Source organism: Pteropus medius, unplaced genomic scaffold (assembly GCF_902729225.1).
Source record: "Pteropus medius unplaced genomic scaffold, Ma_sr-lr_union100, whole genome shotgun sequence".
Lineage (NCBI taxonomy): Eukaryota > Metazoa > Chordata > Mammalia > Chiroptera > Pteropodidae > Pteropus > Pteropus medius.
In genome coordinates this window covers 18759939-18787435 of record NW_024352784.1, presented here as the reverse complement: position 1 = coordinate 18787435, position 27497 = coordinate 18759939, and the positions used below count along the sequence as shown (strand labels likewise).

At 44.9% G+C, this 27497-nt stretch overlaps 1 long non-coding RNA gene across 14 annotated transcripts in view; it reads left to right on the top strand.

The window, feature by feature from the left end:
- LOC120590062 (uncharacterized) overlaps window positions 1–27252 on the top strand; it is a 61442-nt gene extending 34190 nt beyond the window's left edge. For all 14 annotated transcript variants that reach the window (XR_005649633.1, XR_005649634.1, XR_005649636.1 and 11 more), the window contains 2 exons: window positions 4219–4307; window positions 26521–27252. This is a non-coding gene — a long non-coding RNA (uncharacterized LOC120590062). The remainder of the gene's footprint in view (window positions 1–4218; window positions 4308–26520) is intronic.
- Window positions 27253–27497: the final 245 nt, after the last annotated feature.

Genomic DNA, 27497 nt, shown 5'->3' with positions numbered 1-27497 from the left:
AGGTAGAGGCAGGACTCTGTTGCCTCTGGAGACTCTAGGGGAGGATCAGTTTCCTGCCCCTCCCAGCTTTTGGTGGCTACTGGCATTCCTTGGTACATACTCCATCTCTTCAATATCTGCCTCTTTTTCACATGCCTTTCGTGTGTGTGTGTGTGTGTGTGAGAGAGAGAGAGATCTTCCTCTGCCTCTCTTATGAGGACACTTGTGATGGCATCTGGGGCCCACCAAGATAATCGAAGATGTCTCTTCATCTTAAGATCCTTAATCACATCTGTATAGACCCCTTTTCTATATAAGGTAACTTTTTTAGGTTCCAGGGTTAGGCTCTAATATCTTTGTGGCTATTATTCAGCCTACTATACGGTTTAAGAGCATGGACTTTGGATCCAGACTGAGTGGGCTCCAATCCCAGTGCTGTCTTACTAGAAGAATGACCTTGGACAAGTGTATTAACTCTCAATTGTCTCCATTTTCTGATATGTAAAGCGGGAATAACAGCACCTACCCCATTGAGTTGGTATGAGGATTAGGAGGGTTAATCTATGTAAAGCACCTAATGATTTAGGATAGCGCCTGGCCTATGTAAGGATTAGCTGTTGTTATTGTAGTTGTTACTTTTATTAAAATTTCTTTGTAAAATGTCATTTTACTGGCTGCATAAAACTTTATGAATCTACCATAATTTATCCTTTTCTTGGCTATTAAGTTTATTTCCAGTCTTTTATGTATAACACTACTATGTATACCTTTGAGCATTCAGTTTTTGTCCCCATTTTAGATTATTCCCTACTGAAGATAGAAGGAATCACGTCAAAGGAGGTGAACGATTTCAAGCCACTTAATAAGAGTTTGCCAAATCGCATTCCAGAAGGATTGTGCCTATTAAACTCCTAGCAGTAGGTGAATGATGAGAGTGCCCATTTTACTGTGGTCATACCTGTATCAAGTGTTATCGTTTAAAACTTTTCTCAGGTGTTTCAACTTGGTCTACCTTTTAAGGCTGAAATGTAATATAGCAGAGACTCAACACAGTGGTTCCTGTAGCAAAGAATATTCGTGCAAGGCAAGAAAACTTCTAATGAGAAATGAAATCCTTGCTTTGTCAAATCTCCAATTGTTTTCTCCATTCTGTTATAAACCCTAGAAGTATCCTCAGTGTTCTTGAGGGTCCAAGGGGTGTTGAGGGAGAGGTTACGTTAGTAGCAGGGCAGTGCTAGGTGCACAGATTTTAATTAAAAAGTTCTGTGTTTGTTCTCAAGCTTGAACATTGAAAACTCTGAACATTTTAGGGGATGAGGGAGGCACACTTGAACAGAAAACAGATCAATTTAATCATTTTACAACTAAAGCCATGTGAGGGACAGGAAAATGGAGTCAGGAAGGGGCAGCTCCTGCATTGCCTGCTAGATAAGGTGGGAGACCAGCCTTGGGAACGGCTGAGGGAACACTCTGTGCCTGCTCTTTGCATCCCTGCCACCCGTTAGCTTCTTCTCTTTTCCTGCCCATTGCAATCTGGTCTTGCCCAGCCCAGCCCAGCCCAGCCCAGCTTCTGGGCTGTAGAGGAAGATCAGGGCTCAGCTGAGTGAAAGACAGGGTGATATTTTTTTTGTTTTTTTGTTTTTTTCCCTCAGTAGTGAACTGATATGGTGTACGGAGCATACCACATGCAACTGGTCATGTGAATTCAACAGTATTTAAACCAGTTGCAGTGGGCTAAATGGTATGTCCGAATAATGTTAACCTGATTTAGAAAAAAGGTCTTTGTATATATAATTAAGATAAGGATTTTGAGATGAGATCAACTTGGATTATCTAGATGGGCCCTTAATGCCATCACAAGTGTCCTTATAAGAGAGGAAGAGGGAGATGGTGGGAGTGTGTGCTCTTGCGCTCACCCTCTCACTCGCATGTTCTCTCTCTCTCTCTCTTACACACATACACGCACACATGGCAGTCTAGTGGAAGAGTAATGTGGCCACAAGCCAAGGAATGCCAACAGCCACCAGACGCTGGAAAAGGCGAGAAACAGATTTTCCCATAGAACCTCTAGAAGGAGTGTGGCCCTGCCTACACCTTGATTTTGGGCTTCTGGCCCACAGAACTGTGAAAGAATATATTTCTCTTGTTTTATGCCACCCAGTTTATGGCACCTGCAGAGAACACATGTACCAGTCTGTGCTCTGTTTAATAAGACAGTTCCACTGATTGTATACTTGGCTATGATCATATGATCAATAGCATATGCTAGAAAAGCTTCTAAGGTTCTCTTAATTTCTGCAGTTATCTTGTGGACCAGCAGCAGAGTTGGTGGATGGCACGTTGACAGACCACCCTTTGTGTACCACTAGTCTGGTCTTCCCTTATTTTATGGATGAGGAAACTGAGGCCCAGAGAGGAAGTAGTAGGGCTAATATTAGAGCATAGGTGCCCTTGCTGCTTGGAAAGGGTACATGGATGTGGCACCAACTCTAAGGTGAGTGGACAGGAGAGGACTGCAGGCCACTTGGTGTCCCTGTCGCTAACCTGTTGAGTGAAAGCTGATGATCCAGTGAGCCCTTGGAGCAAGCAAGGGCCAGAAGCCAGGGGAAACTTGTAAAGCCTTTGCTGCAGCTAATGAGGCAGCAGTAGCAGGCAAAGGACCCTGTCAAGGGCAAAGGTCACAGCTTGCTGTCAACTTAATTTCTAGCTGACTGCTTCAGTCCTTGTGGTCTGGGTCATATTTTCCCTCTGCAGCCCAATTTAAACTTTCTACATTTTGTGAATGATAATTGTCTCTTAGAGAATTTGGGATTAGACTATAGTTACCTTGACTCTTATGCTGCTTGAATAAAGTCCATCCAAATTAACTTGGCATTCAGGGGCCCCTGAAGAACTTTCTTCTTTCTATCCCTATCTCCCACTCCTCCCTTTCACATACCTTAATCTCAGAACTTCACCAAAATCATCGTTCCTTAGTAGAGGGGACTTTGAAGAGATTAGGTTCTTGAAGCCCTACAGTAGTTGAGTTCATGGTTGATCAACTCGAGAACCAATGGAAAAATATGGAAAGGGGATAGTGGGCATAAATCTTTGAGGATATTAGGAAAAATATGTTTACATTTACTAAAATAGACTGTAAAAGCTTCACAGACAGCTAGTACTAGTCACTGGTATGGTATGTGAGTTGACTCATCTGGTCTACCATCCAGCCCAGTTGAGCCATCAGGTAACTGTAGCCACATAAGTAAATCAGGCAAGACCAGAAGAAAAACTGCCTGGCTGAGCCCAGCACTAAACCATGAACAAATAAAATATTTATTGTTTAAGACAAAAGAAAGGCAGCACAATAAATCAGGAGTTAGTACACTTCTTATTTTAGTAATGGTGGGCATTGTATACTCACTCAGTTACTCCTTGCTTGCTGTGTTTACTTTTTAGCCTCTCACCTTTGTTTTTTCAATGAAGTTCTTATTTATTTTGTTTCGTTATGGATAATGCCCATATTAGGAGTCCCTTTTCTCCAGTATCTGAATATCTTAATATTTAATACTGCTGGGATTTTATGAATTATTCATTGAGTCTATTCTGTGGGTCTCACACATCTCTCTCTTTCTTTCCTCTCAAAGATGGGACAGTAGTAGTACAGAAGCCCAGGTCATCTTCTCTCATCTTTTATTTTTACCAAGGCTTTGTTTCAGAAGCCTCTTTCTTCACCCTCTTGAAACTTTTGTTTCTTTTTCTAGTCCAAACCTTGGTTCTCTTATTCTTAAATCAGTGATTTTTGGTTGCAAGGAACAGATATGCTCTCGTGGCAACTTAAGTTAGTAGAAGGTTCATTGTAGGAATCTCAGGAACTGCAGGAAGCAAGCTTGGCCAGCCTGCTGGGAACTGGAGCAGGAAGGCCCCTCTGACTCAGGGCTGCATGGTCCTGCTCATCTCGTGTGTGTGTGTGTGTGTGTGTGTGTGTGTCTGCCTGCCTGCTTCTCTGGACCAGGGCTCGCCACGACTTGCCTCGGTTTGCATGTCTTTATTCTCAAATGAGGGGGAGAGAGAGGGAGACAGTGTTGCTGTCACATGGCTCCCCACTCCCAACTCACTGACTTAAGGATAGTCAGTGAGTTGGGAGAGGGGAGCCATGTGACAGCCCTCTCAGCATGGACAGGGGTAGTGTTCCAAAAAGGGGTGTGTGGAGGAATAGCTCCCAAACCTATTACATCTCATCTTCTGATTTCTCAACAGAAATAACTCAAGTCACCTCTTCCGAAAATTAGTTTGCTGAAGCCATTGAAACAGCCATTGAAACAGCAGTTCTTGAAGTTGAAGAAAAGGTAAATAAAAGTAAATTTGTATCTACCAAAGTTCTCTTATAAGGGAAACCCATGTTTGGGGATGGATTACTGTCTCTGTCATTCCTTAGATGTGCCTAGTTATGTGTAATATTTTACCCCTCCTCTCTGCCTGGCCATGTTCCTTTTCATCCCACAAGGCCTTTCTCAAATGCTACCTCTCTGGAAGTGAAGCCTTTTTGATTCCCTCCTGCTGGCAGTGATTTTTCCTGCTTTTGAACCCACATAATGCTGTCTCCTCCTTACTGACATATCATAATGGGTTTCATGTAATCATTTGTACCCCTCCTCTGATTGGTCTTCTCCCATGGTTGTATTGAGTATGGGGGCTCCTCTGTGACCTCTCCATCCTAACATTTCCACACTTGATAATAGTTGCTTGTTTGTGTGTTTTCCCAATAAGCTCTTTGAGGGCATATCTGAATTGTGCCAGGGACAAAGTAGATGCTCCATAAATGTTTATTGAATAAACAGTGAATCAGCCTCCCCAACTAGACTGTCAGTTCCTCTGTGGGTTCCCTTTGTACCTCCACCACTCCACCCTCATAGGGCCGGTACTATAAATCATTCCAAAATCAGTTCTGTTCTTTGAGCATTCATCAGAAATTGCTAATCTTCTCTAGTTGTTCTTTGTGTTTTGGCTGTTGGTGAAATGAATCTAATAGCAAAGCTTTTGTATCTGATTTTTCTTTTTCATGGGCAGTTTGGCCCCGTGTTAAGAGCAATAATCCAGAAGCTGGAAGGGAAGGGAGGTGACAGGCAGGGCAGGAAACTGGTGACCATGGAAGCACAGCTCCCGGCCTGCCTCTGCCTCCCTGTGGCTGGTGTTGAATGGGGATTGCGTGAGGTCCGGTTTTGGTCAGGCTGTGGCCCATCCTGTCTGCTGGGTAGTATTCATCCGGATGATCTTCCAAGCTGCTTCATCAATGGACCAGTGCAATGTAACCCACCTTCCTGCTGCAGACCTTTTTGTTTTAAATGAGTGAATCAGCAGGTTCCTTTTTTCAAACTGTTTACCGTACCTGCTAAGTAACCCAGAGATGTTCCTTACCAATTCTACCAGTTTTGTTGGTCACCATCCTCTTAGAGGACTTGTCCCAGCCTTTCCTCCCTAGCAGTAATAGTGGTTGTCTCTCACAGTTGTAGCATCCTTCCCCGTTGATAGGGTGCTTCTACACACATCACCAGATTTTCATTTCCTGCCAATCCTAGCATATAGGCAGGGGCAAATGGTAACAACTCATTTGCAGTCAGAAAACAAGACTCGGCAGTTAGGTATCTTGCATGATGTCACATTGCCAATGTGAATGGAGTTGGTTTTTTTTTCCCCTCCCGCATCATCTTGGTCCTTCCTCTTGGAAGTCACTGCTGCTGTCACAAAACTCGAGGGTGCTGTCTCTCACCTGTCTCTTACACACCTCAGGTATTCCTTTCAGAGAGGGGAGCCTTGACCTTCTGCTGAGAGATGCAGTCTGACCCTGGTATTCCCACCACCCACAGCCAGGCTGATTTCTTGAAAAATAGATATCTGTAGATATCTTCCAACTGAGACCTTCCAGTCAGTCTTGTAAGTTTTATTTTTGTTAGGGCTTATTTAGATGCAGGAAATTCAATTAGTTTACATTAACGCTGCACTGTCTTACTCTGTGAATAAAGTGGAAGACACTAACGGGTTTAATCTAGCTGTATTAACGATGTTCTCTCCTTCTCCTTTCCTTTAAATAATTGTAAATGGTTCTATCAATCTAGGTGGCAGAGTACAGTTCTTTATTACCATGTGGAATTGTTTAGTTAAATGTGATTTTTAAAAAATGGCTCAACTTTTAATTAAAAAGTAGATTGTTAAATGACATTTTGATTTGTCCTTTGATGGAGGAATTGTAAAATAGACTCATCATGATAGGAAACCAGGTTCGGTCCAGAAGGAGGCATGTTAACTTAAGAGCAGGATGTGATTTCAGTGAGTCATTGTTTTCCTAAAATAGGCCATCTTCTCTGGTCATTTTGTTGAGCGAGAAACTTCCTCTGCATCTGATGCCACCTTAGATTCACATTTTTCTAGGGGAGACTCTAACTTGGAGTCCTCAAACTCGCAAGGGTGTGCCTGTCAGGGCGCAGGACTAAATACCAAGAGCCTTCTACTGGGCACTCCTTGAAAACATCAGTATCAAGAAATAAGCAAACCTATAATGATGCTTTTAATTGACAAAAATGGGCTACATTATTGTGATGTCATGCAAATTCCATTTTACTGTTAAAAGTTACTATTTTCTTAGCCCTGAAGCTGGTATCTGTGTTACTACTGAGGGTCATCGTAGAAACAGCCTGCATGTGTCCTGGATAAGTTTGGCCCCATAGGGTCCACATATGGTGCGCCTCCTCTTGGCTGACACAGAAGTGGACATCAGAGCATCCCAAGAGAAGGGCAAGAAGGGTCACTGGTGAGAAAGGTCCTAGGCGTCTATCATTACATCATACCTCTGTACTTTGTACCACTTTGTATACCTTTTATAGCAGTTAGCAAACTTGGATATCTCATGGGAAACCCAGCTTAATGGGTCCAAATATTAACTTCTTCTACCACAGCCCTTTTCCGGACCTCCCTTCCTTCCATCTCAGTAAGGTGCATAGCTATTAACTCGCTTTTTCCAGCTAAAAACTGGGGCATCACTCACCTTTCTCTTACCCCAGATCAACAGGTCCTAACAATATTTCTCCTAAAGTAGATCTGGAATTCATCTGCCTTCCCACGTACACCTCCCAAGTCCAATGACATTGTCATTTGCTCCCATTAGTACAAAAGCCTTAAATTAGCTGCCCTGCTTCCACTTTCCCTCCATTCTGTTCATCCCTTTGGACCCAGAGTGAGTTTTAAAAATACTTGTCATATCATTTCACTCCCTTGCTTAAAACTGTTAATGACCTCCTCCTGCACTTGGATATATCCTGTACTCCCAGCACAGTCCATGGAGAGACTGCCCTGTCTGGGCCCCAAACCTGGCTACAGATCCCACAGCATTGTTGGCATCCCATTGAAGTGCCTCGTAAAACACTTCTTTTTTTCCACTGTTCACTTCCTTGGCAGATTGCAGTGGCTTTGATTTTCCAAATGCAGTAAAATAACTATCAGGCTTGCAAAGGTATACTTAGAATGAATGTTGTGTTCTGGGAAATGGTACAGGGAATAATTTCTTCCTCCAAACCCTAGAATATCATCTCGTATAACACAGAGATGGATCACTATTTCATTCGGAACCTTAATAAGTAAGTAAGCAATATGTAATCAACTAAAATTCTGATATTCGCGCTACTCCCCAAGTAGGCCTCCCCCCAAATATTTTGATATAAAAATGTGTGCGATATTTTAGCTCAGGAAATCATGATTCCAGGCTGGTAGAAATTAAGGTGGGCTTTCTATAGTGGAAAAAAGAAACACACTAAATATCAGTACACAGCTTTCCTTTTAAACACACGTTTCCTATCCTAAAACCTACTTGCTTTCATTACCTTACCCTTGAGCTTTACTTTTGTGTGTGTGTGTTTGTGGAACCATGTACACACAAACACACACCTGAAATAGAAATTCCGTCTTAATTGAGTGATACTGTCCATTCTCCTAAAGCCTTCTATCCTAGATAATTAACGGAAATACTGAAATTCGAACTTTATTTTTGGTGCACTATAGCCTCAAATTAAGACAGCTTTTCTATGATCTTGAATTTGAAATTTTTTATGGTACCAGTTTGGCGGGTCACGCTGATGAGTTACAAGCAAAGATTGTAATAGGAATACCAGACTGTCAGCACTGAGCTGATCAGTAGTGAGATGCCCAGTTGGAAGAATGCACAAGAGGCCGACGTGAGAATGAAATGTCAGGCACCAACTTTATTGTGGGGAGCACACTTCTGTAGCAGGGAGTGCAGTCTATTGCAAGGAGCAGGCTTCTCCTTCTACTCTTCTTCTGCTCTCCTTCCGCTCTCCAGAGGACCACGAGGCTCCACACGTATCAGAGTACAACAGTGGCATTCAGCCACACATATGTGATACAATAAGCTGAAGTACATTTGCATATTTTAGGTGCAGGCGCTCTACTACACTAATTCTAAATCCGGGGTCCTATTCCTAGCCTCAAGCCTGGATCACAGCCAGACCTGGGACTAGCCAGGCCTGGGATCCACACAGACAAGGTGATCTTAATACAGTGTGCTGCACACCGTGGTGGTTACCAGGTGTCATGGAGCACAGAGATGTGTCCTCATTCACTCTGGGGACTGGAAAGTCTTGAAATCCATTCAAGAATATCTGACCTTTAAGATGGGTCTTGAAAGAGGAGTTTGCCAAGTGGAAGGAATGACTGAGAGAAAGGATGTGGACAAGGGCATTTCCGACAGCTGCATGGACAGAGGCCCAGGAGGTTGGCAAGAGCATGGCATGCCCATGGAACTTCACTGAGGACTGCTGTGGCCATAGTGTTGAAGGCCTGGGGGTGGGGGCTGAAAGGCAGGCAGGGCCGGATCGTGCAGTGGAATTTTACACTGGGGAGTTACTGGATCAAATTTGTCCTTTATAGCAGGGACTCTGTATGCTCGGTTGCTATTTCTAAGGCTTCTCTCAAATGGTAGGAGAATGGTGATCTGATTCAGACACACAGGTCTTTTTATCAAACTTACAAGTTTAAGCCATCTACCAGTAATCACAAAGATGTTATTAAAAGTTCCTGAAATGTGATTGGTGTTAAATTACTGCCTTGCTGGAGTTTGTGGATGACTCTGTTTCCTATTTCGTTGGGAGTCGGGCTGCCTCGACTCATAAGTTTCCAACAGCTGGCTCAAGAGTTTCCAACAGCTGGACTTTAAACATATACGAGGTTTAAATGAGTCACCCATACCTCTTTGCTAAAGATGTATACATCTCCTGCATCTGCTTCTACAGTGATTCTTCACGATTGTTACCATATTATGTTTTGCTGGTAAGAGGAAAGAGTGGAATGGGCAAGTTGTAGCATCCTTTGCTTGGCCTGCACAGGCAGTGATTTTAGAAGGATTTAGATATGTTTGTACTATTTATAGCTCAGGAAGGCGGTAAGGTTAGGTGGAGAAGCACAGGTTAGGGGACCGGGGCAGAATTCTTATGAATGAAGATGAGGGCCTGACTTAGTGGTATTGGGGGTGGAGGAGGGGGGATGTATTCAGGAGATGTCTAGGATAAGGGACTAGGAGGACTTGGGGAACAGTTTGATGTAGGGAATGGGGGAGAGGGGAGGCATCCAGGAAAACCCCTAAGCTTCTGGCTTGGCCAACATTTGTAAGAGGAACAGGCTTGTGTCATTCAGCAAATATTTACTGAACCCTTGGTGGGAGAGGTAGACAAAAAATGATTAACTCTTTAAAAAGGCAGAAGGGAAGAAGAATAAGAGTAGGCAAAAGGGCAATTAATTTTGACTAAGAGGATCAGGGAAGTTTTCTCAATGGTGAGAGTGTGTAAAGCTGGCCAAGATGAGAAGACTTGGGCATAGGCACATGTTGTCTTGTTCTGCTGGTACATGCAGAAAGACAGAAGTATGACTGCTTGACATGATATAGGGGACAGGGCTAGGCTAAGCACCTAGGGCCTGGGAGGCCATGGCAAGTTTGCACTGTGTTGACTGGCACCGGGGGCCACTGAAGCTTTTAGAGGACTAATGTCAGACATTGGTTTAAGTGAAATCATTCTGTCTGGAGACTGAAGAATCAGGAGGTTGGAGGCAGGAAGATGTGTGTGAGAGATGGTGAGGACCTCAGTGATGGCAGAGAAAACATGCAGGCTTGGGGTTCCGGGTGTGTGACTGTGTCTCTGCAGCATTTGTTCATTTGGAGGTGGGTTGGATAGAGAATCTGGAGTTAAGTGCAGAAAGAATAATCAGTCCCTAGTAAACTATTAAACGGGTGAGGTGGGGGTGGTGAGAGAAGGCAGTCGAAGGTGACGTGGAGACCCCTCCCTCATCTAGATGACTGGGTTTGCCTTAGTTAATGGCGGAGGCGGGGCGCAGACCCTAGTGGTCTGTGGAGACTGAGCTCATTGCTGACCTGGGGTACTCTGTAAGTTGCTTATGGGTCACTGGCAAAATCAGTAAACCTTGTCTTTAGCATTTGAAAGCCTTCTTGTTCTGTGCCCTTTGCCCAAACCATCCTCATTGACTGTTCTGTTAGGTAAACCAGCTTAAGGTTCAGCGAAAAAGATGACATTTAGATTAAAAGTCAAATATTTATCACTTTGTTAGTGACACACTCAACTTCAGCAGCTGAGTTCATTGTCTAACGGGGTCATTCTCTTTTCCTTACCCCAAAACCTACCCTGCGGACACCCCTGAAAACATTGACATGCTGCTGTGTAAATATTTGATAGCAGCTCAGTTTACTGCCTGCCTTTTGCAGAATATTTGAATTTTGGCAGCAATCAAGGCCTGCAGTGAAGCATAAATGATAGGCTTGGAGACATTCGCCAGTGGGTTTGCAGAGTCCTTTTTGGATTGATTTTCTGGCCTCCTCTGCTCTTCCTCTCATTCACTGGACATTAGCTGCATGCCCCAGTTGGCCATGGTTCCTGAAAACCTTTCAGGCTTGCTCCTGCCTTAGGGCCTCTGCCCTCGTTCCCTGCTGGAGGCCCCCTCTTCTCCTAGTTCGGCTCTAGGCCTGTTCCTGCTTTTCCTTCAGGCCTCTGCTCTCTAATCAGAGATATGATCCCTTGTAATGCTGTGTTATAGTATGTCCCCTGTTCTGTGTCACCTTATGCAGCTTTGTCTTTCTTCATAGCACTTCATTCCTTGACATATTACATATTACTCATCTCACTCTCCCTCTCCTAGACTGTGTGTTCGTCAGAAGAACTTTGCATTGTTCATTATTCCATCCCCACTGCCAGGACAGTGTATAGCACATCGAAGTTGTCCTATATTTGGTGATTCTGACTGATCAGATGGAGCAGTCAGTTAATTAGTCTGCATATTCACAACAGTTCGTCCGTGCCTGGCATGTGGTAGGTGCTCAGTAAGTTAGTGAATGACTGTGTGATTAGCTAGTCCCCAGCACCGAGGTGCTCAATAAGTGTTGTTGAATAAATGAATGGTTGAGTGAGCTTGCCCACTACTTTCTGAGACTGACTCTGTTAATGGGGTGAGCCCCCAACCTCCTTATTTGAGACGGCCCAGATATGTGGTCTTGGATGTGTAAGGTTGCTTGTTTGTATTTGATAATTCAGTCAATACCTCACTCTTTCTCAGTATATCTGCCATCAGCCAGGCTCTGTAATTTACTTGCTGTAATTCAGCTTAGAGTTGAATTTTTCATTTTAAAGATGCCATAAACAACTGGTGCTTGTGATATCTTGGTCGTTAATGAAATTCATGCCTAACAACAGATCATGAGGACTGTGTTGCAAGTCTGAGAGAAGGCTGTTAGCCCACGCCTGGACACAGAAGCATGAGGAGGGCTGATGAGTTCTGGCAGAGCTGTGGTTCTCTGTTTCCAGGCTGCTCCACAGCAAGCAGGCTGAGCTGCGGGGTGAATGTGTGCATCTTCCTCAAGGGTCACGTTTTACCCAAAGATTTTGGGGAAATAACATTTAAAGAACATTAAAACAAATATGGATGCTCATCAGAGGAAAATTCAACATAGCTTAGTGGTTAAGCACTGGGCTGTGGAACCAGACTGTCTGGGTTTCAGTCTTTCTACCACTTACTTGCTTTGCAAACCTGGGCAAGTTACATAACCTCTCAGAACCTCGTTTCTTGCCTCTAGATGTGAGCCTGTGACACACAGTAGAGCCTACGGCATGGGGATGTTGTCAGCATGCAGTAAGAGCCACAGCAGACTTTATCACAGTGCCAATCACATCATAAGTAAAGAAGGCCTGATGTTATATATGATTGCTTGACATTTTAAAATAAAAGAGGAGACAAATGGAATTTTATTCTTGCAGTGAATCTGCCCCAGACCTGGCCTTTAAGGATGAATGTTCACTCACCTCTGCCATATTTGAGATGGAAAAGTTAACAAAGCTCTGCCTTAAAAAAAAAAACCAGGGTATACAATTGGCTGACATGTATGTTTTTACAAAAATTTCCCCCAACTTTGCCTTAGTCTTGAGCTGGCACAGAGTTGAGCTGTCTTTAACAACATGATAAATTAACGATGCTTTCTTTTAGTACCTGCTGTCTTGAAGTACCTAATTGAACAGCAGATGAGGTTGAAGGAACCTACAGGTTTGAATAAAGAATTGCCATTTACGGAGGTACTTAGAAGAGCTTGTAACTTTTCCGAAGGCTTTCAAACACAGTTTCCATTTCATTCTCCTAACAGCCCCTTATTTGTTAAGATAGAAAGGACTGTCAGAGTGGAAAAAAACTCCAGTAACTCTTGAGTCCATCTCTTTCATCTGATTCCTGAATCCCTTTTGTAGCATCTCATTGGTTTTTTGGTTTCTCCTAGAGATAGAGAGCTCCCTACCCCCAGAGCAGTGCAGCCGGGCTCTCTGTAACTTCTACCCACTGATTCAGGTTCTGTCTTCTGGAGCATAACTAATCCTTGCACTTCTTCAACATGTAGCTTATGTTCTTTTTGGTATACAGACCTCTCGACCTAGTGTTCTCACAGCTTCTCCTGGAGACGTGATTTAACCTCAGTGGTGGGAGGTCTTCTTAATCCACCTGCAGGTCACAGCCCATTAATTGATTGTGAAATCTCTTTTAGTGGATTATAACTGGCATTTTTTTTCGGATGAAATAAAAAAAAATAGAAAATATCAGTGTGTTGCACATAGTAAGCTTATGTATTACCTCGTAACACTTTGGTTTCAGTTTGTGTGGTACATGCTGCTCTTAACTAAATTTCTGTGCCTTATAACCATTTCAAAGACCATTGTAAGAGGGTCTAACTCTTACAAGAATTTCGAGTCACTTCTTTTCTGTTTACTAGTTATCTTTGTCCTTTTCATGGTTGAATTTGCTTCAGGTAAACTAGTGAAAACATAGTTGCTGTGCTAGAAGTTAGATCTCTATTACTTTAACTCTAAAACTCCTCTATAAAGAAGATCTGTGGGCTCTCTGGAGTAAAATAACAAGATCTATCAAAGGCCCTACTTCTGTCTGTTTCCTCTCCAGTTTTTAGTGACAGGAGTTGGTGGTTGAGCACCTCGAGAGCCCTGTGTAATCATAGAGCGAGTCCTGGAAAGAAAGTATTTTCCTCAGGGCTCAAAGAGCATCCTTTGCTGCAGTTCTTGGAAGGAGCATGTGGAGACCAGCCTGCACTCACATGGGCTTCTTTGTTCTCCAAGACAAGCAGGAGGGGTGCTGTCTTGCCATATCTTGGCCTGAGAAATATGACAATAACTGGAACTGAAAGGGGAGGGGGCGGGGCTTAGCGCCAGGGTCCCCATCCCCTGAGCCATGGACTGGTACCTGTCAGTGGAGGAGAGCAAAGCTTCATCTGTATTTGCAGCCATTTCACCTCAGATCATCAGGCATTAGATTCTCATAGGAGCACTGGTCCCTGGTGCCAAGAAGGTTGAGGACCGCTGGCTTAGTTGTCAGAGCAGAATTGAGAGTCCAACAGTTTTCAGATCCTAAGGTCTATGTGTGTGTTGGGGGATGATGAATGTCGGGAGAGGGGGTTCCTTGGACAGGCCACTTAAGCTCTTTGAACAATAGCAGCACTTCAGATTCCAGGTCTTATGCCAAGTACTTTTCTTTTGTAATCTCATATAATCCTCACATTTTCTTTCTCTCACTTTGTCACACTGGCTTGACAAAATTTCTGCACTGATTAAATCTAACACCCTCTAGCCCCCATACCTGCACCTGCACAGTTGGCGCCACCCTGACTTGCCTCACCGTAAGGTCTGTGGCCTCTGATCACAGGTGGGTCCTGTGCTGCTAGTGGTTACATGATAGTCTTCAAACGCGTATTTTATCTCCTGGACAGCTGTTTTATAGCTTTTCTTTCTTCAAACTATCAATGTCCCCTGCTTCCTGCCTCCTAAGCTGATGGCCTTCTTTCTATTTTACTAAGAAATGACGAGAACTTGCACAAACTCCCGCCTCCACATCAGGCCCCTACCCAGGTCAACTCTAGCCGGTGCTCTAGAATCTGCTTTGTCTTTCCCCCAGAGGTAGCTTTTTTCCTTTTTTCTTCTGGTCTCTATAATACAGACATTCTATAACTGCATAAGCAAACAAACAAAACACTTGTCCTCTTACTTGCTTTTAATTCTGACTCTATAATACAGTCATGCATAATCTAACAATGTTTTGGTCAACAGTGGACCACATATCCCAGCAGCGGTCCCATAAGACTACAAGGGAGGTGAAAAATTTCTATTACCTAGTGATGTTGTAAGCCATAGTTATGTCATAGTACAACACGTAATTGCCTACAGTATTCAGTTCAGTAACATGCTATACAGGCTCATATACTGGAGGCACTAGGCTATTACCATATAGTCTAAGTATGTAGTAGGCTAAGCTATCTCGGTGTGTGTAAGTGCACTCTATGATATTTGCACCACAAACTCACCTAATACATTTCTCAGAACATATTACCATTGTTAAGTGACACATGGCTCTAATAATGATGATGATAATGATGGAGATGATGCTAGCTAACACTTAAATAGTATTTAGTATGTTCCAGGCATTCTTCTCATATATCAGTTCATTAGATGATTATTCCCATTTTTCAGACGAGAAATCTGAGTCACAGAAAGATTAAGTAACTTGCCCAAGGTCGCCGGGCCGATGCTGACAGATGGCAGAAGTGGCATTTCAGCGCAAACACTTGGCCTCCGAGTCCTGTCTTGAGAGGAGTTGCCTGCTTGTGGTCTACAGTCTTTCTGTTCCTTCCTGCTCTGAGACCTACTCAGATTTTTGCTCCCTTCTCTCAAGTTACCGAGTACCTGAATGTGACCACATCAGACGGCCAGCTCCTTCTTCCTTAGAACGCTTTCTTCGCTTGCCTTCCAAGACTCCATGCTCTTCCTGGTTTTTTTTGTTTTCACATCTTTTTAGTCTCTTTTACTGGCTGCTCGTCAGCTCCCCAAGATCTAAACATGAGATTGCACCAGGGCTCAGTCCTCAGCCCCCTTCTCTGTGCACTCACTTATCGGTCTGGAAGCTTTCAGTGTCGACAGCTCCCACGTTCCTGCCTCCAGCCCAGCTCTCTCCCTGAACCAGACTTGTGCCTCTAACTGCCTGCTTAGTGTTGGATGCTCCACTAGGGATGTCTAATAGAGTCTCAAACTTCCCACCCCCCAACTCCAGCCTCCTTCTATCTTTCCCCACCTCCCCAAATGGCACCTCCATGCTTTACGTTGCTCAGGCTACAGAGCCTTAGTCTGTTTTCTCTTTTCAAACTCCAATTCCAGTTGCTGGTAAATCATGTTGACTCTACCTTCAAAGTGTACTTAATATCTGACCACTTTTTACCACACCTGCCTGTGCCCTGGACTAAACCACCATACCTGACCTGGATAATTCATAAGCATAAATCTTCACTGATTTCTTGCCTTAGCCCTTTCCCCCTTATAGTTAGTTGTCCTTCAGTGCTCGTTTTAAATACAAGCAGAGACCTTCGTTTGGCCACTATCTGGCCCTCTACCTGCTCCTTGCTCCCACTCAGACCTCACCTCTAAATGATCCCCTCTACTCTCTCCTGGACACTGTATTGCTTCTCAGACATGCTGAGGGTCGAGGGGGGGCTTTAGGGCCTTTGTACATGCCACACCCTGCCTGGAAATCTTCCCAGGTATCCATCCGCACAGGTCACTTCCTTACTTCCTTAGAGTCTCTGATGCAGTGCCACTTTCTCACGAAGCCTTCCATGATTGATTACTCTAAGTTTACAGCCTATGTACTCCCCTTTTATTTTCTGTATAACACATAGCATCATCTGACACATATTCTATTCATTTGTTAGTTGTCTGTCTCTCCACATCCTCTGTAAACTACATGAAGGCAACATTTTGCCTGTCTTACAGCTGTACTCCCAACATGTCCCCTGACACATAGCAGATGCTCAAAAAGTATTTGAAGGATTGGTATTTTTATCCCTGTTTTACAGATAGAGTAATTGAAGATCTAAGAGGTTAAGTTACTTGCTCAGGGCCCCAGACTCTAGAAGTGCCAGGATAGGGATTGAAACCCTGATATGAGCTTAATTGCTCTACATTCTCCTTTTTCCTCTTAAATAAAGACAGTAATACGAAACATGCAGAGTTGCTGTGAAGATGAAATGAATAGTGTGCAGAAAACCCCAGTGTGTCAAAGGAATGTTACTGATCTAATTTATTGCGAACTCTAGCTTTTTATATCTGTGTTATTCAGTAATCTATCCAAAGGTTCTTTCATGTTCTCAGGGTTTTACTTAGGAATAACTGATACTGCTGCCACCAAATTATCTATTTTCTTCTTCCTTCTGCCCTTGGTGAGAGAAGTTAAGTGCATGTGTGTTTGTGTCTGTTGGCTTCTGTCTGTCTACAACTCTGATCCCCCCACTGACCACCAGGTCATCACGTGGAGAACTCTCCCAACCTCTGTGGCCAGTCAGCAGCGGGGGGCACTGGTGCTGGCGTACGTGTCTGTGGCTGTCATTGTTTGTTCATGTCTGTTTTCTCAGGGAGGTGTTCATGTTAGCAGGGTGTCAGGAGTCTCATCTTGCACAATGCTCCTGGCAGCCTGTCTCCCCCTGCCCCCACTCTCTGAGGCAGACTGGAGTGAGGTGATCACAGGCCCATTATGGCTAAAGACCAGGGACATAAATGAAGCAAGCACACTTGATGAACCGCAGAGCTACTGCTGTCTCTCAGGCACACGATTTACATTTCCCTGAACCCAGGGCAGCTTCCTGGGATTGTAGCACAGAGCGTTGAGCAGTTCGGTCCTTCGGATTCTCATGTTATGATAAGACGCAGTTAGAAAAGATGGTAGAGCTTTCCCCACATCTTTCTTGTGTGTATATTCATTTAATTTCCTGATTTTGAAGTAGGAGAAAAATGCAGCCATTTTCTTAGCGAGCACCTTAAACTGCCTATTCTGAGGACAAGAGAGCTGTGACACTTCAGAAATGATGGATAGCTTTGAGAGTGGGTGGGCAGTCTTTAGCCTTCATCCCTGGGAGTGGTCTTCCAGGGGGAGCCGCTGCCTGAGCCTGGCATCTGTACTCACATTGATTGTTTGGGGGAGGTAGGGGTGCAGTTGACACAGTCTTAAGCCACTTAATATTGTCACCAGACCAGGTCATGCTGTGCTCAGCTGTAACTACTCCAACAGCCTGTAGCATCCTGGGGCCTTAGGAGCACTCTGCCCACCTGTGAATTCAGGCAGGATATAGGGCATCTTTAAACCCAGGATGACTGCCCAGCCTGCAGAGGGCATGGAGGGATACCTTCCAGGCGTCAGGGCAGGTCTGGCTGCAAGGAACAGACTTTATATACTGCAAACTGAGACAAGACCAGGACGGCCTGGGCTCTCTCTCACACACCCTCCCTGTCTTCAGCCTCTGGAGCTTATGGGCAGGAACCAGGTGTGGACTCTTGATTCTGCGTCTCATCATTCCACGTACTTTCAGGAGATGGTCCGGCTGGCTGTGTTGGATGGGAGGAGCACAGTTCCTGAACAAGGTCTGAATCCCAGCTGCACTGCTATCTTGCTACCTGGGTCTTCTCTAAGCCTCAGTCCCCTTGTCTGTGAAGCGGGATAAAGGCCACAGTCATGTTTGCATACTGTAGAAGGCTTTTGTGAGGAAGCCTGACAGGTAGTGAGCCTTCAGGAAACGATAACTTCTGTTCTTAATTGTGGGGTGACTGGGAGGCACTGTGGGGGTCACAGAGAGGAGTGCTGGGCTTTAGAATTAAGTCTGAGTTCAAACCTCATTCTGTTCATTCATTAAATACTTAATACTCATTATGGATTTTACTCTGGGACCGAGACTGTCCTGGTTTCCTAATAGTCCTTGATCTTGGGCAAGTCACCATACTTTTCTGAATCTCAGTTTCTTCATGTAAAATACGGGTAAAAATACCAATCTTGCAAGACCGTGTTGACAGTGAAATGAGCGTTTATAAGTGGTAGCTAGCTAGATTATTATTTTTCTACTCTACTGTAGAATTTTTACTATAACTTTATGGTTAGTATATAAGATGAATTGCTTGTCTTAAACTGTTCTAGCTTTGATATTCAATCCAGCAAATGTTTGTTGAGCACCTGTTAAGTGAGAGGCATTATGTCAGCTCAGGGGAATAATATTACTAGCAAAACACATTTGCCATCCCTGAGGAACACGTACCCTGGGGGACATCAGAGTCCCAGCCAGTCAAGCAGTAACCACTGGTCAGTGCGGCAGTAAAGGTATAAATCGAGTGATGAGACAGTGCCTAGAAGGGAGCCATTGCTTCTGCCTGGGGAGGCTGCTGAAGGCCATGCACATAGGTTGACCAAGGATGAGAGACTGAAAGAGGAGGACGGTGGTGCAAGGGGAGGGAGGTTCTGGCAGAGGTACTCCATCGGCACAGACATGGAGGTATGGGCGTGCAAGGTGGGAGTTCAGGGGTGTTGGTAACTGTGGGTCACATGGGATGTGATGAGGCTGGAGAGAGGGATTCTTGCTGTGTTGAGAAGGCTCGGAAGTCCTCGTCATTGTGAGCTGAGGCTATGATGTGGAAAGCCTATAAGAGGGCAGAACGCATTGCTTATTGTTGCGCGGGGCAAGCACAGCACTGTCTAGAGAAAGTGTAATGTGAGCCACTCATGGAATTTAAATATTTCTAGTACCCACATTAAAATAGTAAAAAGAGATATCACCTATCACCTGTCAGGATGGCTGTCATCAGTAAATCAACAAATAACAAATACTGGTGAGGATGTAGAGAAAAGGGAACCCTTGTACACTGTTAGTGGGATTGTAAATTAGTGCAGCCACTGTGGAACGTAGTATAGAGATTCTTCAAAAAATTAAAAATAGTATTGCCATATGATCCAGCAATTCCACTTCTAGGTATTTATTCAAAGAAAATAAAAACACGTAATTTGAAAAGATATATGCATCCCTATGTTCATTGTAGCAATTCTAGTAATAGCTGTGACGTGGAAACAAGCTAGATGTCCACCAATAGATGAATGCATAAAGAAGAGGTGGTATGTATATACAATGGAATATTATTCAGCAATAAAAAAAGAAAGACATCTTGCCATTTGTGACAACATGGTTGGACCTAGAGAGTATCATGCCAAATGAAGTAAGTCAGGCAGAGAAAGACAAATACCGTATGATCATTTATATGAAAAATCTAAAAAAATAAATAAATAAAACCGAAACGGATACATAGGTACAGTTTGGGGGGTGTGTGGATGAGAATTTAAAATAGAATTACCTAATCCAGGAATTTCACTTCTGGGTATATACCCTAAAGAACTGAAAGCAGGGTATTCATGAGACATTTATATACTCATTAAAAAAAGTGAACAGGTTTTGGAATGAGATTGTCCAGATTTTCATCTCAGCTTCATTATTTGCTAGCCTGATGACTTTGGAAAGTTATCTAGACTTTGCTGTGCCTCAGTTTCCCTATGAACAAAGTGGAAAAAAAAAACAGTAAAAAGAAAACAGGTGAATTAATTTTAACAATATATTTTATCTAACCCAGCATATCCAAAATATTATCATTTCATCTTGTAATCAGTATAAAAAATCTAATGAGATATTTAAATTCTCTTTTGGTACTAAGTCTTTAAAATCTAATATGTATTTTACACTGCAATACAGATCAGTTTGGACCACAGCCACAATGTAAATGCTAATAGCCACATGTGGCTTATGGCTAGTGGCTACTGTATTGGGTAGCGCTGGTTTTAGTAGGTCTGGGATATGGGAGTTGGGACTGATCTGTGTAACCCTGAACCTTCTCCCTCAATAGTTTGAACCAACCTTCTTCGGCCATCAAACCTTTGAACAGACCTGCCTAGCAGCAGATTGGAAACTCTGCTATTTTTCAGCAGGGAAAAGAGAAAAAAATGGGGGGATTTCATCATCCATGGCTTATATGGTACATCTCCACTGGACAAACCCTTCCTGGATAGCAAGTTACTATGTGCCCTTTATTTGTTTATTAAAAATTTAAATTTGTTTTCAGTTATCATAGACATACAATATTTTATTAGTTCCAGGTGTACAACATTGTGATTTGACGTTTATATAACTTGCGAAGTGATCCCCCTGATAAGTCTGGTACCCACCTTACGCCATCAGTGTGTGCCAGTTATTGAGCATCTGGTACGGCCCGTTCCACAGATGTACTAGATACTTCAGATCATACATTTTTTCTAATTTTTTCAGTAACTCCACAAAGCAGGTTTTCTTATCCCATTTTACAGAGGAGGAAAGTCAGCACACGAGAGATTAAGTACCTTGCCCAAGGTCGTATAACTAGACGTGGCAGAGCTGAAGCTCAAACCTGATTTTAAACCCTTGTTCTTTCCTCTGTTCTTGCTGTTTTCCTAATAGGGTCCAACATTGTATGTACGTTATGATCTCTAAATTGAAAAATAAAATAATACACATAAAGAATTTAATATGTGTGCATCTGTATGTGTACGTACACATATATAGAAAAATGACTGGAAAGCTATCATCAGAGAAAAATTACAAACTTAAAACAGTTCTGTCCAAAAGGATGTTCTCCCTTCTTCTCTGCCTCTGCCCCCTGCCTACACACACTGGGGCACCAGTTGGAATGTCCAGTACTGACCAGTTGCCGTGAGTGTGATGGGGGAGGGGACAGAGCAGGTGGAGTTTCATTAGAATCGGGTAGAACTCAGGTGTTTGTGAAGTCTTCGTTTCTCTAATTAGTGGGGCTAGAGGCAGTGGGGTGGCCAGGTGGCAGCTTCGGCCATAAACCTGGAACTTGGCTAGTGGCTGTTCATCCTGCTTGGGCTGCTCAGTGGGAAGAAGCCAGACTGTGTTGGGTGAGCCTCATCTTTGATTTCCTCTCTTCTGGGGACCGGTGAACAGTGATGTGGTCCCAGAGCGTGTAAAGGGCCAGGACAATGTGTGGGGGCAGGCACAGATTTAGTCCTTGAGGTCAGGCAGATGTGGGTTTTTGACTTTTGACTCTGACACTCCCGAAGTTTGTGACATTGTCAAGGCTTTGGATTTCCTATTTGTAAAACCGAAGTAATCACTTTGGCTAGGGCTCTTTTCATTGGAAGCTACAGAGACCCACTTGAGCCAGTTCAAGTTAGAAGAAGTACCTGTCATAAGATACAGAAACTTATCAGGCCAGGAGCCTTTATAGAGCTGGGCCTTACAAGGACTGCACTACTAGCAAGACAAGAACAGAGTCCACTCTCTCCCAGTCTCAGGGGCGCTCCCCTCTGCTTCCATTTCTTTTCCCCCACCAGGCTTCCTCTCTTGTCTTCTGCACATAGCATTGGATGGCTTCCATGGTGCCTCCATCTGCGTGATTGTCCAACTTCGGTGTCCCTTCATGTTTCTTAATTTAGATTTCTGAAATAGAGGCTGATTAGTCCAGCTTATCTTTTTAAGGCAAAGCAGAGCCTAGATGAGCCAGCCTTGGCCTGGCAGGCCACCTGGTCCACTGGGTGAGGCCAGACCATGTGGTAGGGTGGTCCTCAGCCCTCCTGGGGGGAGGTGAGGCCTGGATATTAAGCATTTAAGAGTGTCAGCCATAAGTGCTGGTGTTTCCCTGATATGTTTGCTTTTCTACCATCCAAGATGGTTATTTCATGCCTTCTCTTTACTCAGGCCTGCTTCCCAACTGCCCAGACTTGAAGCAGAAGCCCTTTCCTGTTTCATCGAGAAAATAGAAGCTTCTTATTCACACCACACAGTATGGACCTGCCTCCTCCTGTACCCATCTTTTCCACTTTGTCTCCCACTGGATTCAGAGCCGTGTCTTTGCTTCTCTCAGAGGCGAAGCTGTCCCTTTGCGCCCTCGCCTCGCTCCTACAGATATTACCTCTTGTTTTCAACATTAGGGTTTTCTCGCATGCAGTTGGACCCCTCACACATCCTCTGGTTTCTCTCTTGGCCCCCCACATGCTCTTCCAGGAGAACTTCAGACCAGTTGTCTATCCGAGTGCTAGTCCAAGTGTTGGCGTGTGAACCATTTATCACAAGTTGTCACAGGATTAAGGAATTTGCTCTAGAATGTAAATCAGCTGTGTATTATGCATAATTTAGTTCAGCTGACATAATTTTCTCATGGCAAAACTTTCTCAATGGAGGAAGTAGGATGTTGGTTTGCATAGTGGCACGAGCTTCCCTCTCAGACAAGTAACAGTTAGTGGGCCACTCTTGTAGTAGCCCTCATCTGAACCCTCGCCTCTCATCCACTGAAGTTACCCACGTCAGATCCCCACGTTGCCAAATCCAGCAGATGCTTCTTTATCTTCACTTCGTCTCTCGGCAGCATTTTGAAGCAGTGCCTTCTTGACTCTCTCGTTCCCCAGGACTTTGCATTCTCTTCCTCACTTGGCGCTTCTCCCAGCCTCCTCTGCCTGCTTTCCTCCATCAGGTGCTGCAGGGCCTTCGCTGGGCCCTTTTCTACATCTACCTTGGCCTCAGTGAGCTCACCTTGTCCAGTAGCTGATGACTTCCAAATATAGATCTTTAGCCCAGACTGCGCTCCTGACTCATTTCTTCCACTGTCTCCTTGATATCTCCATGGCGATGTCTAATAGGCGTCCTCACACATGGATAGGTGTGAAAAGAGCACTTGATGTTCTTTCTCAAATCCTCCCCGCCACCCCGTGCTGTTCTCCCTCATTTCCTGAAGCAGGATCAGCACCCAACCAGTTGCCCAAGCAGCAGACTGTAAGTCCATCTGTGATTTCTCCCTTACTCTCATGTGCCATGTCTAATCTGTTAATAGGTCCTGTCAGTCATACTCTCAAAATATAACCCGACTTCATCCTCCTCTTTATCAGCACTGACCACCCCCAACTCTGAGCCACCCCTTTCCTCCCAGGTCTGTTCCAAGAGCCTCCCTTTTCATTCCCTGTGCCCTACTCTCCACAGACAGGTCTGGTCCAGCCAGCAGGAGCTTTTCAAAACATTCGCCTCCTTGCATGAAGGCCTTCATTGCCTCATGATGCTCTTGGGATACGCCCCAACTCCTCCTCATGGTCTGCAAGCCCCTGGATGACCCGGTTTTTGCTATCCTCCCTGGGTTCATCCTGGTTCTTTCCACTCCCTCTGCCAGCTGCTCTTACCCACTTTTGTCCTGGCTGGTCCCTTTTCCTCTTCTAAGTTGTTATCTCAGGGATGCTTTCCCTGACTCTTTCACCCTAGGGAGAGCGCAGGGCTGTGAGAGCAGGGAGGCCGCCCACATTAGCCTAACGAAGAACCCTGAATTCAGAGCAACGTGTTTTTCTTTTAAACCCTGACCAACCTGCACTGTCTCCAGCAACTCGAGGCTTTTTTCCAGGCCTCTGAGAACTTCTGAATGCATCTTATAAATGTCAAGATCTGGTCATCACGGAGGCTGGTGCCTTCGAATGTCAACCGCACATATGTGACAAGATGGAGACAGCAGTAAAAGGATCAGGACAAAAGTCAGGGCCCGCGCTCTTAGCCAGAGTGGCTGGAGCCCCTCTTAACTCTGGGGTCCCTGTCGCTTCCTACCTACCTGCAGCCAGTCCTGTGAGGGGCCACAGTGGGGTCCTCCTTTCAATGCCCGATGGGCCATTAACTCCACAGGAAAATGGCTACAAATCAGAGTGCTGCTAATGGCCTGTCTCTTTTAAAACAATTTTGTGAGGATGTGTCAAAGAGAAAATGGACCATGGCTCATAGCTTTGGATGAGGGATGCCATCCATTGCTTTGTTAGAAGCCACTTAATAGTATTTATAGACTGGATGATCTTTGACACTTTCCTCTTGCTCCTTGGTTTCCTCATCTAAAAAATGGGAGTAATAAGACTGCTTTGTCTGAATCACAAACTGCCGGGGTGAGTTCCAGTAGTGTCAGCTACAGTGGATTGAATGCCTTCTCTACGCCAAGCACCGTGTTACCCAGATTCTTGTGTCATGCAGATTCTTATGTCATCCTCACTACGGTCCTGCAGGGAGTGGGCACAGTTGAGGCTTTGAGAGGCTCAGTGAGCTCTTCCCGGGATCGCCGAGAGGGCTTGTGGTAGGCAGAGGAAGCTGGCTCTGTCCTGCTCAGCCAGCCTGGACCCCTTCCCTGTGGGCAGGCAGAGCGCCCCCTATGTGTGCATTTTCAAATCCTCACAGTCATTCTTTGTGAGAGAAACTTCTCATTCTGATGATGACATTGAGGCCATTGAAGGTAGGTGATCTGCCCCAAGCCCTTCAGCCAGTGAGTAGTATGTCCTGGAATTTGAACTCAGGTCTGTCTGAAGTTCTTTGAAAGACTGGAAAGGATAATGGTAAAGCCAGGGGTTCCTATACCTGTCAGATCTTAAGAAGGTAATAGTGGGTATTTTTAAAAGCCTAATGGAGATTGTAAATTTGCCCAAATGGGGTTGCCCTGAACTTTACTAGCTGCTTTCTGCTGTCATTAGTTCATCCCAGTGCGATAATATTAGCCATCTTGCCTCATGAGAAACTTGGCCTGATTGTTATAAGAGGTTAGGATCTTATATCCACAAGAGAGTATATAAGACCTTTCCCTACTCAATTCACATTCCACATTCTGCCTCTTAACATGGTCACTTCGGTGTAAATGTCATCTTCCTCATCGGGTGGTGACAGGCCACCCACTGCTGAGGGTCAAAACTGGGCACACGATATCTTGTTACAAAAAGCCTCGTAGAGGAATATTGGTGTGTACTGCTCTTCTGGCTCCGAGAGCTCCGGGATCCATGCTAGTCTCCCAGGATATTATGATGGACTTTTTTTTTTTTTTAATTTCCCTGCTCCATATCCAAATCCTACTCCTTGGCTAGTCAGATACCCTTGGGAGCTGGTGACGCAGCGCCATAGTGCTGGAGAATTCATCCCGAGGCAGTGACAGCAGCTGCATCTAGTTTCTGGTGGCCTGAGGACTCCTGCTCCAGTGGCAGTGTCCAGGCGAAACAACCTGTGACATTGTCATGATCTGTAGTGTGGGTTGGGGCTCCAGTGAGGGCTGCACAGCTCTTGTGGGTCTTGCTTATTTCCTGAGTCTGGTCCTCTGGCTTTTCTGGGGATCCTGTGAGATACCAGAGGCCTTTGAGTAAATCCTTCTCAATTTAAATCAGCCAAAGTCTATTTCTGTTGCTTAAAGCTGAGAATCAGACTTGTGTGGAGCTGTTGCTCTGGGGTTATCCAGGGGTTCCATTCATCCCCGGGTTCCATTCATCCTCGGGCTCTGCTTTACCACCGGAGCACCCACCACAGGCCACAGAAGGTACACAATTCCTAGGTCGAGTGGGCGACTGGACTGCAAGCTCAGCCCATCTCCATATGTTGTCTGACCCAGATTCTGCTCTGCCTGCAACCCATCATGCGCTCTTACACTGTGGGCTTACACTGCTGTCTTACACTGTAAAGACAGCACTGAGTCTTTCACTTCTTCCTCACCTTGAGTAGTGCCTGGCACACAGTAGGTGCTCAGGAAGGTTGGGATGGATGGGTAGAGGAACCAATGGAAGACAAGGGAAGTTACTGCCTCTGGGCTCTCCTCAGTCCCAGTGAGGCTGCCCTGGCCTGCAGTCAAGCCTCCAGGCTCGGGCCGGAGGGGAGCCTGGGATCTGCAGGTTGCCTGCGGTTCAACACTGGAGGTTGGCTGGAGTGACTGGGATTTAGAACAACAGAGTAAGTAGGTAGAACTTTGGAAGGGAGAAATGTGGCCCCCTCTCCTTCAAGTGGAGGCAGCGAAGTTAGTGCTTTCCAGCCCTTTCATGTCACGGCATGCACAGGAAGTGATTATGTTTATATGGAACCCAGAGCCTTGTCCAGCTGCCTGAGGAGCTGAGGCACCTGCAGTATCTGCTGGCTGGGATACGCTGATGGTGGGAACCCAGGCATATATCCAGCTCATCCCCACCACCCACCCACCACTAAGGCCTCTGCGGTATGACCTCTGCTGTTCTTAACCCCTTGCCTTACAAGTTACAGATATTTTTCCTAGTTTAGCATTTGCCTTTACCTTTATGAGTTCTTATTCCTTTCACTCCATCCGTTCCTGATCACAGTTCTCTCTACAGGAGTTTCTGCGCTTTGACCTGAGGACTGTGGCCCTTCCTGCAAAATCCTCTCTGGACGCGCCCTCCTAGCACCCGCTAGGAAAGATGCGGCAGCTCAAAGGGAAGCCCAAGAAGGAGACGTCCAAGGACAAGAAGGAGCGGAAGCAGGCCATGCAGGAGGCCCGGCAGCAGATCACCACGGTGGTGCTGCCCACGCTGGCCGTGGTCGTGCTCCTGATCGTAGTGTTCGTGTACGTGGCCACGCGCCCCACTGTCACCGAGTGAGTGCTGCGGGAAGGCAAAAGCAAGAGAAAAATGGCTTTCATATTCAGAGATTTTCCTGATGCTGAGCTCTTAAGCAGGAGCACCCTGTCTTCTCTGGTCTTTGACTTGATTAAAGTTTTTCCACTTTTCTGGGAGGGGATAGGGAGCGTTTTATCAGTGAACGTGCCATACACCTTATGGTCCACTTCATGTGCCTTTCAGACTTCAAAGCCGTGTGTGTGTGTTTCTTTTTCTCTCCTGAAATCGTTGTGTAGCTCCACTTGGTGAGAGGAGGGATCTCTGGATCATGAATGAATAGGTTGGAACCAGTGCTCACTCCATCCCCATTGTTTTGAACATGACTTTCCTACATGTCATTCACAATTTCCAAAGGGACTGTATTTCTTCTCTGTGCTTAATGTGATTTGAAATTTGTTGACTCAAAAGTGAAATATTTATTTTTTGAATAAAGGAGATAATAGCCTTAAACTGGATGTTTATCTTGTTTTGCCAGGAGTTGGCCTTGCTCTTTGTAGAGCGCAGGGAGGCGCTGTCTGTCTGTGGGGCTCCCTCTCCAGGCCCTGTCCCCCTTCCCTTCGCTCCCTCTCCCTTGAGGCTTTCTCCACCTCCCCTCCTCACTCCCTGCTGTGAATGACTTCTGGGAAGATTGTGCCTTTTGACTGGATCATTCTAAGAATGACAGAATCTTTAGAGAGGCACAAAGGGTGTGTTAA